Genomic DNA, 11,604 nt, shown 5'->3' with positions numbered 1-11,604 from the left:
AAGGATACAGACCACCTGACTGGTTCAAACTCACTGTCAATGAGGATACACATGGAGTCAGCTCTGTCCACTGGACTGTCTTAGGACACCAGCTGAAGTGAGTCTTAGTGTGAAAAATCAAAGCAAAATTTACAAACATCAGCTAAAGAAGGTATAAAACACAGATCACATTATAACACTACTAATGAAAACTTGTAAAAGTTTGCAGATCTTCAGATATAGGGGAAAAATAATATTCACGTTTGCTGGAAAAAGCAAAGAAACAAAATTCCAGCAAATGGGTGCAATGGGAGCTAGTCTGGACTTGAATCAAGGTCGATTTTAAGTACTTTAGAGATCCAATCTGAATGTTTTGCACAACGAATTTCAGGCTTTGATTTTGTGAGCTGAAGGCAGGAGCCCGTTTCCTCTAGGCTGAGTGCAACTAATAACAGCTGTAAAATGGTTCTGGCTGCCTGACAGGGCATAATTTCACCCTCTGACCTTTCTGAGAAAAAGACCAAGGTTGGCATAGATGTAGTGGCACATTTTTTCCATCATATAACATATTATCCTGATGCAACTAACCACTATACTGTAAACACAATTTTATTTTTATGTTTATAATTTCTCAGACTGATAAACACTTTCTTCTATGGAATTTATAAGTATGGACATTTTTTTTAAAATGTTGTTTGTAATTCAGAGTTTTTATAAAGAGAAAAATATTTTGCATGCTATGCTACCTCCAATACCAAAAACAGACATTAGAGTTTGACAAGTTTGGGCTCCACGTTCTGTGCCATGAACATTCCCAGTACAAAATACATAGTCTACATATGAAACCAACCAGGAAGTGGGAGGAAAAAATTACACCAACTTGGGAGTTTAAATTATGTGCCAAAACAAAATAGCCTGTAAACAAAGGCGCTCGGTATTTTCAGGAAAGCAAATAAAAAACCACAAGCCTTCTTTTGTTGGTATAGTTCTATATCTTAATTAGATAATCAAATTTGAATAAAGATGTTTGCCTCCAGTTTAAAAGTGTTGTTATCTGACCACACTTGTAAATGGCAAACAGCTCAAGCCATTAAAATCAAAGAGGAGGTTAATTGTATTAGGCTAAAGCATGCAATGGGCTTGACTTTACAAGCCCTTCATAAACAGAATTCCAACTGCCTACAGGATCAGAGCCTTACATGGGGAATCTGAGACCTTCCTCATCTTTTCAGTTCTATTTCTCATGCTTGAAGAGCTAAGTTGCCATCTGGCATAGGCTTGCAGCAGCTGCATAAGATAAACTCAAGCAAAACATATCAGCACAGGAGTAATTAACAATTAGAAGGGGCAAGTACTGCACATTACCATATCTAAACAAAAGCTCATGGGGAGTCCACACCCCTCAGTACATCATGATCATATGCCACCTTTTCAGCTGCAGAATGTATTCTTCGACCTTAGGGGTCTGGAGAATGCTTCATCCAAATTACTGCTCCCAAGTATATTTTGGGCTAAAATTTTAAGAATAAAGTTTTGGTCTTAAACTAGGAATGCTCCTGTATATATATTTTATATATACACACTATATAAAATGCCTGCATTTTTTTTTTGTTTACTTGAATTTTATAGTACTTTCAAAGCTGTCCCCCCCAGTAAGCACTCTCTTAAGCCTAAAATAGAGTTTGATGCAATTACACAAGTGAAGAAATAAACTTATTTTTACAGAAGAAAATAACCAGTTCACAAGTTGGAAAAGGTATTTAATGGTTTTAGAAAGACTGGCAAATTACTAAGTGTCATCATATTGTTCACAAAAGTGACTGGGATCTTTGCAGATCTTTCCACATGCATCTTGGAATAGGTATTGAGCAAATCTCTGAACTAGACATAGAAAATAATTTAGAGTGGAATGGACTCCAAATCCAATTACAAGTTACAACCACATTGCCAAGTCCACCACTAAACCATGTCCCCAAGTGCCACATCTACATATCTTTTGAATACCTCCAGAAATAGTGACTCCAACACTTTCCTGGGAAGCCTGTTCCAATGTTTGTCAATGTTTTCTATGAAGAAAGGTTTTCTAATATTCAATCTAAACCTCCCCTCAATTTGAGGCCGTTTTGTTTTGTCCTATCACTTGTTACCTGGAAGAAGAAACCAGCTCCCACCTGGCTACAACCTCTTTTCAGGCAGTTGTAAAGAGGGGTAAGGTCCTCCCTCAGTCTCCTCATCTCCAGGCTAACCCTCAGCTGCTGTTCATAATATTTGTGCTCCTGACCCTTCACCAGCTCCCTTGCTCTTCTCTGGACACTCCCCAGCACCAGTAGAAATTTTCTGGTAGTGAGGGGCCCAGAAATGAACACAAGATTTGAGGTATGGCCTCATCAGTGCTGAGTTCAGGGGAACAATCCCTGCCCTGGTCCTGCTGTCCACACTATTGCTGACACAGGCCAGGATGCCATTGGCCTTCTTGGCCACCTGGGCACACTCTGGACCACGTTCAGTTGCTGTCACAGCACCCCCGGTCCTTTTCCACTGGGCAGTATTTCAGCCACTCTGCCCCCAGCCTGTAGTGCTGCAGGGGGTTGTTGGTACCCAAGTGCAGGACCCAGCTTGTTGAGACTCATATAATTGGCCTTGGCCCATCAAAGCAGTCTGTTCAGGTCCCCCTGCAGAAACCACCTATCCTTTAGCAGATCAACACTCACATCCAATTTGGTGTCTTCTGCTGAGGATGGACACTGTTCCCTCACCCAGATTATTGATAACAATATTGAACAGATCCTTATACATGGAGGAAAAGACAGTTTTCTCTTTACACCACAGATGTATGTGCTTTCTAAGATACAGGTAAGGAATTTTTATCCCATGAAAGTGAAATGCATAACTTCTTTAAAGTTCAGTGACTTGTCACTTGCTTGCAGGGAATGACCATGTTAATCTGACTGTGGCAAATGTGTGAAGTTCTAGAAAGTGGTTTTCAAATCCTCAGTTTCTGCAAGGCAAACAACTTAACTTAGTTAAGTCCAGTAGGACTGAAAGCCCAGACACTGGACTGAGATCATTCAGAAGAAAGAAAAGGCTCTTTAGATTTGAGAGACTGGACAGGAAGAGAGAGAAAGCTGCCCCATGCATGTGGTTTTGTGTTTAGACAGGACTACCAACTCTTCTCCTTTTAATCACCTCTCCCCCTCCTGGTTTGGTCATTAAACTAGAACAATTTCACACGTGAAGTAACCATTACCTGTGATTCTTGAACAGAGCAACCTTGTCTGTTACATACAACAAAGCCATTCTCATCAGGTTCTACTCATATGTGATAACTGATGGATTTTGGACATTTGGAGTCACCATGCTTAGAGCAAATATATGTCCTTGAACAGTAAGCCTGGACTACCCTGAACATGCATGAGGACTAATGCCCATCCACAATCAACATCCCAAGTGCAATAACTCTCACAAGTTTCTACTGCACTGTTGAGCACAAACATAAGCAAGCATGTTAGCTCTCTGCATCCTGGGCATCCTAGCAATTTCTGCTACCTGTGGAAAATGCTGCCAGAGGTGCTTTGGGTCAGGGTCTCCCTTCTAACAATGAATACAAGCAAACACAGCATCTCTAAACAGGTCCTGCCTCAGAGACCTTCGTGCCACATTGTGATATCCCCAGTGTCACATAAAGATCGGTGAGATCCTCTTTCCTAAGCCTCAGCCATTTCCTACTAGCTGCTGCCAGGCAGGAGTAGAAGCAGAACAGCATGCAGAAACTGGATCTGTGGCAGTCAAAAGATTTCCTCCTCCAGGGGAATTTCAAGCCAAATTTAATCTTCTACATCAACTGGAAAATGAAATCTGATAAACTTGACAAAGTTGATGATGAGAGACAGAACCTGGTACCTCACTGAAAGTCACTTCCCTGATACACCCATTCTCCCTCCAGCCATAACATTTGGGATCTGTAAGATCTCCAAGCAGGGTTTGATGAAAGTCCAGGTAGATATGTACATGCCAAGAGGTCATCTGAATGCTGTACCATCAAGAAGTCAATAGGTGTTGGCTTTGCCAGAACCAAAGGGAGGCATCACACATGCCAAAGGTGAGTCAGCTAGCAAAAACTGTAACACTTAACACTAGAACACACTGAGGCTAGTTTGCTGTGCTTCCAAAGGAGTGCATTGATCTAGAGACTGGAACAACCAAGGCAGCAGTTAGAGAAAAAAACACTTCTTGATACTCTTGCCAAACTAACAGAAATGCCACTTACATTCTTACAGTTAACATCCAAATAACTGATCACATTTCATCACGAAGAAACATGTTGCTATTGCCTGAGGCAAGCACAGAATCTACCAAGGAACCAAATAGAAACAAATGAGATATTAAGCCTGAACTTGACAAGCAACATTCCAGTTCCTACCATATTTTTTGGGGGCGTGTATATTAGGAGGACAGATTATTTTATGGAATTCATTACTATCCTGTGAATTGTATCTAACTGTAGAAAAGTTCAACTCAGCAGATCACGACATGATTTATCTCTCTGGCCTTTGAGGGACAGGTGGGGTGCTCTTGGATAATATACTGAGAAATGCAGCTCAGGACAAAGGCTTGTCTCTCATTAAGCTAAAAAACAAGAGGAATTTCAAATTTCTTCTCAAACAATTTTTAAACTTCCAGTATGTGTGAAGAATTTATCAACTGCTGATAAAAAAATAAAATATCCAAGAAGAGGAGGTCTGCTTAGCCAAGTTGAACAGGAGCTAAGGGCACTGATTCTGCAAGAGGCATCCTCAGCCCCTGTGACTAAAGTGACTCAGTGGCACCTCGGGTACTCTGGCATCGTTGGTGTTTGGTTCCATGAATTTAGACTAAAAGCACTTATCTCATTTATCATCACAAAAAAGTCCTTAAAACTACTTGCAAGATCATCGCACGCTGTGAGAAATGAGCACAGAAGTGTGCAAAACACTATCTCCACCTTTGTAAAGATTACTGGCAACAAATCAGAAGATATTCTATCCCCCAGCTCAATCTTGGTATTCATTTATTACCGTCTTTCTGGATTAAATAAAATAGCCAGATAAATTAAACTTAGCCAAGTCCTGGAATGGTCAACATACCGGCCTGAGGAATACGGGCTCAGTTTGCACGTAAATTGACTGCACGAAGACTCATTGTAATCCCGTTTAACAGTGACCCCTAGTGTTCTTCGGCAGCATCTTTGCTTTTTCTTGGGTGTTAGGCAAAAAAGATCCAATAAACCGTCATAAAACGAAGCTGCCTTTACACTACAGGGCAATATCAATGCTCAGCCTCTGTTGTGGATGAGTGGAATGCACCTCAGTCAAGGCAGAGAGTGGGCAATATGTTTTATTGAGGTAAGGTAATAATTTGACAGAGTTCAATAAATTCCATGGAATTTAACAGTGGTTTAACAAGGTTCAGTAAGTTTGATGGCAAGGTTCACCTTATTAATTCATGCATGGAAGAAAAGGGCGGGGGGAGGGGAGAGGGGAGGAGAGGGGAGGAGAGGAGAGGAGAGGAGAGGAGAGGAGAGGAGAGGAGAGGAGAGGAGAGGAGAGGAGAGGAGAGGAGAGGAGAGGAGAGGAGAGGAGAGGAGAGGAGAGGAGAGGAGAGGAGAGGAGAGGAGAGGAGAGGAGAGGAGAGGAGAGGAGAGGAGAGGAGAGGAGAGGAGAGGAGAGGAGAGGAGAGGAGAGGAGAGGAGAGGAGAGGAGAGGAGAGGAGAGGAGAGGAGAGGAGAGGAGAGGAGAGGAGAGGAGAGGAGAGGAGAGGAGAGGAGAGGAGAGGAGAGGAGAGGAGAGGAGAGGTTTTAATTCTGCAGTAACTACTGAAAGCTCTAAAAACATTTTAAACTCCCGGTGTCATTTTCCGCTTAGAATAACAATTAATTTGTTAGTTTTCAGTTTTCTAAAAAACAGGAGAAATTCATTCACACACAAACCCTCCGATTCAAAACTTTTATAGTAACACTAGAGGGCAGGAGAGCAGCTTTTAAACCCAAATCTTGTACTTTCAACTTCATCTGGCTTATGATGTGCTGAGGAACGTCCCTTTCATAAGGGAACAAAAGAGAAATGAGGTATTTCTCTTCTTATACTTAAATCTGCTAAAAGTATCGTGATTTTTATTACCATATACTAGCACAAGGAAGGTAGTGTCAATTTGAGCTAAAGAAATTAGTTTGCAATGAAATATCCCTTCATAAACACTCTTTAGACACAGTCTAGGATCTCTTCATTCATTTCACTTATGCAATCTTTACTGGAAGATTTAGTTAATGTTTTTTTTGTTTTATATATCTCAGTCAGTTGCAAAGAGTTCTTCAGATTCTCTGAGCTACTCTCCCCATCCATATGTTGAGGACCACCACGTTCTGTTCTCACAACTAATTTCCATGATAGTCAAGAGGAACAGCCTCTTCTTGGTCAGAAGTATTTCTGACTGCTGTACAAAGAAGATGTGAGAATGAGTGTCTTTGAACACGATATTTCACAGAATCTCAGTGTGGTTGAGGTTTGCAGGAGCCTCTGTAGGCCATGGGGTCCAACCCCCAGCTCAAACAGGGCCGCTGGGAGCTCTTTGCCCAAGCCCATGTCCAGATTACTTTTTAATATCTTCAGGGACAGAGACTCCACAATCTCCCAGGGCAGCCTGTTCCAGTGCTCAGTTACCCTCACATTAAAAACGTGTTCTCTGATTATCAGATGGACCCTCCTGAGTTTCAGACTGTGTCCATTGCCTCTGCTTAGCATTGCCCCACTGGGCACCAGTGACCATAGTATTTATTTATTTATAAGATGCAGAATCATGCACAACTATTTGTCAGAGCATCAGAGCATTTAAAAATATGTGCAATCTGGCACTAAAATAAAGAAACCAAAACCAGTTTGGAACCTCAGATTAGGAACTTCTGCAGAAGCCAATGTTGTTTTTAAACGGGGGTGCATAGGACCCCCTAAACAAGTCAGAGGCTCAATAATCAGTCATGGGAAAAAGCATGCTCAAGACTCAGTCCTAAACAACGCAAGTGTCTAGGGATGTAAAATAAAGAGGGGATTCACACCAAGAGCACAAATCTGTCAAAATGCAAATGTGATTATGCAAAATACCAAAAGCACCTGCAAGAACAGTCATCACGATCTATCAAATATCTAGATAGCATGAGACATTTTGTCTACTTGTCATGAGAACATGTTCTGTTTTTTTTTTCTTTTTGCTAAAAAGTTTCCATGAAATGATAAAGTGCTTCTCTGTCATGCATTCTGATGAAACAGCAATGACAAGATTTAAAAAACAGATGCAATAGCAGTGATAGGAGATAGAAGATGACTTTTAGAGGTTAAAGACTGAGACAACAATAAACATGGGGGTGGTAAAAAAGTGCAAGCAAAAGTTACCCAAAGATGCTACAAAACTGCTTTTCAAGGAAATCAAAAGTATACATATTTTAGCTATTTTCTGTTTCACACGGATTGTTTCTTATGCAGCAATTGATTAAATTTCTTTATGGAATTGAAGGATACAAGTGCCAAGCTATAACATCTCAGTATAAGAAAGCTGCATCTGTCTGGTACAGTGACCTGAGAAAAGTAAAAGTTGTCCTCTGGATATGACTGTTTCAAATATTACATCTTAGCAACAGGATAATCAGAGCCCATATTTGTTTAAAAAGAAATGCCAACAAACTAGATTTCATGTTAGCTAATCAGAAAACATGTCATGGACCTTGTCCATGCTAGTGAACTGCAGTGGTGAGCAGTTCTCCTCACAGTTAAAGGAAATGAGTCACAGAGTGTAGAGCTGCTCAAGCTGCAGCCCGTGCAAGATGTGCTAAGTCGCATAGGCAACAGTGATCACAGTACTCACTAATTCAGTGTCCCAAAATCTAGAGAGCAAACTCTTAACCAAACAGGCACATCAGCAGACTAGTCCCATATGGGTGTCATAATCACTCTACAGCAACTGAGGTAATACTTAAATATAACTACACTCCTACATGTGGAGAAATTCATTGAGGTGCTAGGGTACCCTCCATTACAACACATACATTTGGATAACTATGAAACAGGTGCTTAAGGTTCATTCTAGTCAATAGAAATCTAATTAACACAAACAACAGAGTCCAGAGAGCCAGTCAGCTCCCTCAGTGCAGACACATGTGCTTGGTCAGCCATATCACTGATATAGTGCCACTGACAACAGAAACTTCCAGGAAAATGACAAAATCTGTACTGATGGCAAAGCAAGCCCCAAGCACTTCATCTGCCTCCTCACCAAGCTCTAGCACTTCATCTAGCTCAGCTCACCACCTCTGGCCACATAGATACCACCAGTCTTCTTAACAGAAATCTAGGGAAAATGAGATGTAAAGAAAATCTTAATGAAGCAGAAAATAACTCTTAGAGCTAAATCTTACTCAACATATACTCATACAATTCCTTTAAATGTAAATATGTTAACTGTAGTCAGTTAACATAGCTTTGTAATAAAAGTCACTTTTTGTGATGCAAATATTTATTTATTTCTCAGCCTTAACATTTGTCCTGAAGGAGTTATATTTTATTGTGATCAACATGAAGAAGCAAAAGAAAATTGTGTTTTCTTCATTTCCTTAAAAAAAAAATCTCTTTTTTTGATTCCTGAGCAAGAAAGATGAAGCACCCTCAAATTCATCCTAGGCACTTCTGTTAGCTAAAATGGAGGAAAAGAAATCAACATGAAAGAGGCCACTCTTCTAAAATTTATCTCTTGGAAAAAACAAAGCCAAATGTGATCTTGGTTGTTTAGATATAATCAATGGGATTCACTGCAATGAGTAAAACCTGCTGCAGAGAGCAAATACCAAAATTCTTTGCTTTGCAGCAATAGGTTTGCATGATCTAAATTCCTGCAGGACAAAGAATGTTCTATGAACAGCAAATCCACAAAGGCTGTTTTTTTATCCACTCACTCACGTGGCCCCCAAACTTTTTGCCAAGCCTCAGCTCCTCTATCTCCATAGTAACTCTAGTCTCTGTCCTCCCATATCCTTGAAGCCTTCTGACACAATCTCCAATTGCAATCCTGAGCCATACACATCCTCACTGGACTGCTGGCAGGCAGGAAACTTCTTAGTTGGAGCTGTAGCCTTCCTTGAGGGAAAAGGGGCACTGGTCTGTCCACATCTCTCTAATATTGACACTGACTTCCACAAAACTTGCAGAAACCAACTCTGCTTTTAAAGACCTGTCAAACTTGCCTGAGAGTGACTAACGGGTTGAAAGATGTTTGGAAGAGGCAGGCCTGACTTACAGCAGTTGTGTAAGCCAAGCTAAAATAAGGAGGAAATTTAAATAAAGGCTTCACTTTAATTGTAGATTATGTTTTTGACAGCTCATGCAGTTCATCATGAGCAATCAAATAGAAGATCAGGTACAGAAATGTCAGGCTAATAAGCCTAGAAGTAGAAGAGATGACACAATTTCTGTATGAAAAGGCAAGATTTCTGTAAGATTATTAAAGAATGCTGATGTAGGAGACAAGATAAAGCCAACTGCTTTCCATCCTTCTCTACTTCCATGCATGCCACAGGTATCCTCAGTTGATCAAGTTCAGTCCATTTCCCGAATCACCTTTTTTACACCCACTGAAAATCACAATAATACTTTTCTCCAAGTTTAGCCATGCTGCAGGCAGCTGAAGGAGAGTCACACCCCATAGGAGCAATTCAGATATTCTGCCTCTGTAAAGTGGGGATTGCCAAGGGCTGCCCCTTGGCAGGTCTGCAGTACTCATACACAACATTGGAAACTGAAGCCCACATGGGTTTGGGGTTGCAGGGATGAAGAAGAAAAACTTGAGAATGAGGACAGTAGATGGTCACACACTTTTTCCACTTACCTGAACAAAATAGCTGAGTTAGGGGCCACCTCTGAAACCTTCATGAAAGACTGACACTCTCTCCTGGGCTATTCCAAAGAGAACTTCACCCACCTCAATACACACCTCCATTTCAGAGGCCTCACTTCAGTTACAGAACTCAAGCCAGAAACAAGGACACTTTCCAATATCAAGGAATAGTTTTTTTCACATACTAACTGAAAATGAACATGTTCACTTTTACTTGATCAAGTTTACCTGGTCTGGTGGAAGGTGACCCTGCCTACGGCAGAGAGGTTGGAACCAGATGATCTTAAAAGTCCTCTCCAACCTGAATTGTTCTGTGATTCTATGAAACATGCAAGCACCAAACTGACTTGGAAACAGTAATTTAAAAGCAGCAGGAAGAAGCTATGTGATAGCACCAGCACATATCATGTCTATAGATATTTTTAGAACAAAAGAAAGAAGATATCTGAGAGTAGATAAAAATATAGGAACTTCCACAAAGTGAGCAAGTCTTATTATGACTGTGGAGCCATCCACTTCCTCTCAAGATTTAAGATACTTGAGTGCAAATTTGTACATCAATTTGTTTTAGCTGACTCTCCATACCCTCACCACCATTAAAAGTATTATAAAGCAAAGCAGTAGGTATATCAACACCACTAAGCCATTGCAGTAGTTTTGCTCTCTACTGGTTTTAAATCTGAAAGAGAAACTTACATATTACCTGAAACTATATAACATTCAAAATTTCCCCTGTTCACACCTAAAACAATTTTTAAGCCTTAACCACCAGTTCACAAAGATCTTTCTGTTCACAACATGATGTGTCAGCCCCATTTACTTTCCCACACACCTACATAACTCCCAGTGAAGGAGAAAACTATGGAGTCTGTCCATAAGGGTGATATTTTTGAAAGGCCAGCTGCTTCATGAGAGCTGATGTCAGACCAGCCTCCTGTTAGAATGGAACTGGAGCTCAGCTGAGCAGAACCCCTGGAGCTGCACCGCTGTGGCACCCCAGCACAGCTTAAGTGACCATTCCTCTGAGCTCCAGCCCCAGAAATAGCTCACTCAGGTGAGCTAAAGTTTCAGGAAAACATGAAAAAGCAGCACGTAACACATCTCAGGGAGCAACAGGAGATGAGGTACTCTGCTTTGACAATGTAAGAACGAGATAGATGCTAACAGAGAAATAACAGTCTCTATGTGCATTTCCTTACCTGTTTCCTCATTTTCATAGAGCATTCCCTGGACCACTCCAAAATCCCACAGATGACAGGTCCTCTCTGTGCTTCAGAGAAGCTTCTGGTGACCAAGGCTGTTCTTGACTGTCACCCATCTCCAACAAGAGCATTTTCTTCTCTTCCAACCCCCACACTTCCTGTGCATCTTTTTTTTTCTTCCCCAGCCAAGATTTCTATCTTAGTGGTTAGCACAAACTCCTAATTTTCATATTTTATTTAATTTTTTTGTTCTGCTTTTCATGAAGTTTCAAACTCGGTTTCTCTACTGAAGATATTTAAACCAAAAGACAGTAGATTCAGAGAAGACTAGATATAAGGAAGAAACATTTTATGATGAAGGTAGTGAGGCACTGTAACAGGTTGCCCAGAGAAGTTGTGGATGCTCTTTTTCTGGAAATGTTCAAGCTCAGGTTGGATGGGGTTTTGAGCAACCTGGTCTAGGGGAAAGTATCCCTGCCATTGGCAGAAGGGTTAGAACTTGATGATTTTT

Source organism: Oenanthe melanoleuca, chromosome 1 (genome assembly GCF_029582105.1).
Source record: "Oenanthe melanoleuca isolate GR-GAL-2019-014 chromosome 1, OMel1.0, whole genome shotgun sequence".
NCBI classification, from domain to species: Eukaryota; Metazoa; Chordata; class Aves; order Passeriformes; family Muscicapidae; genus Oenanthe; species Oenanthe melanoleuca.
The sequence above is the reverse complement of the archived record's forward strand: the minus strand, read 5'-3'. Positions refer to the sequence as shown.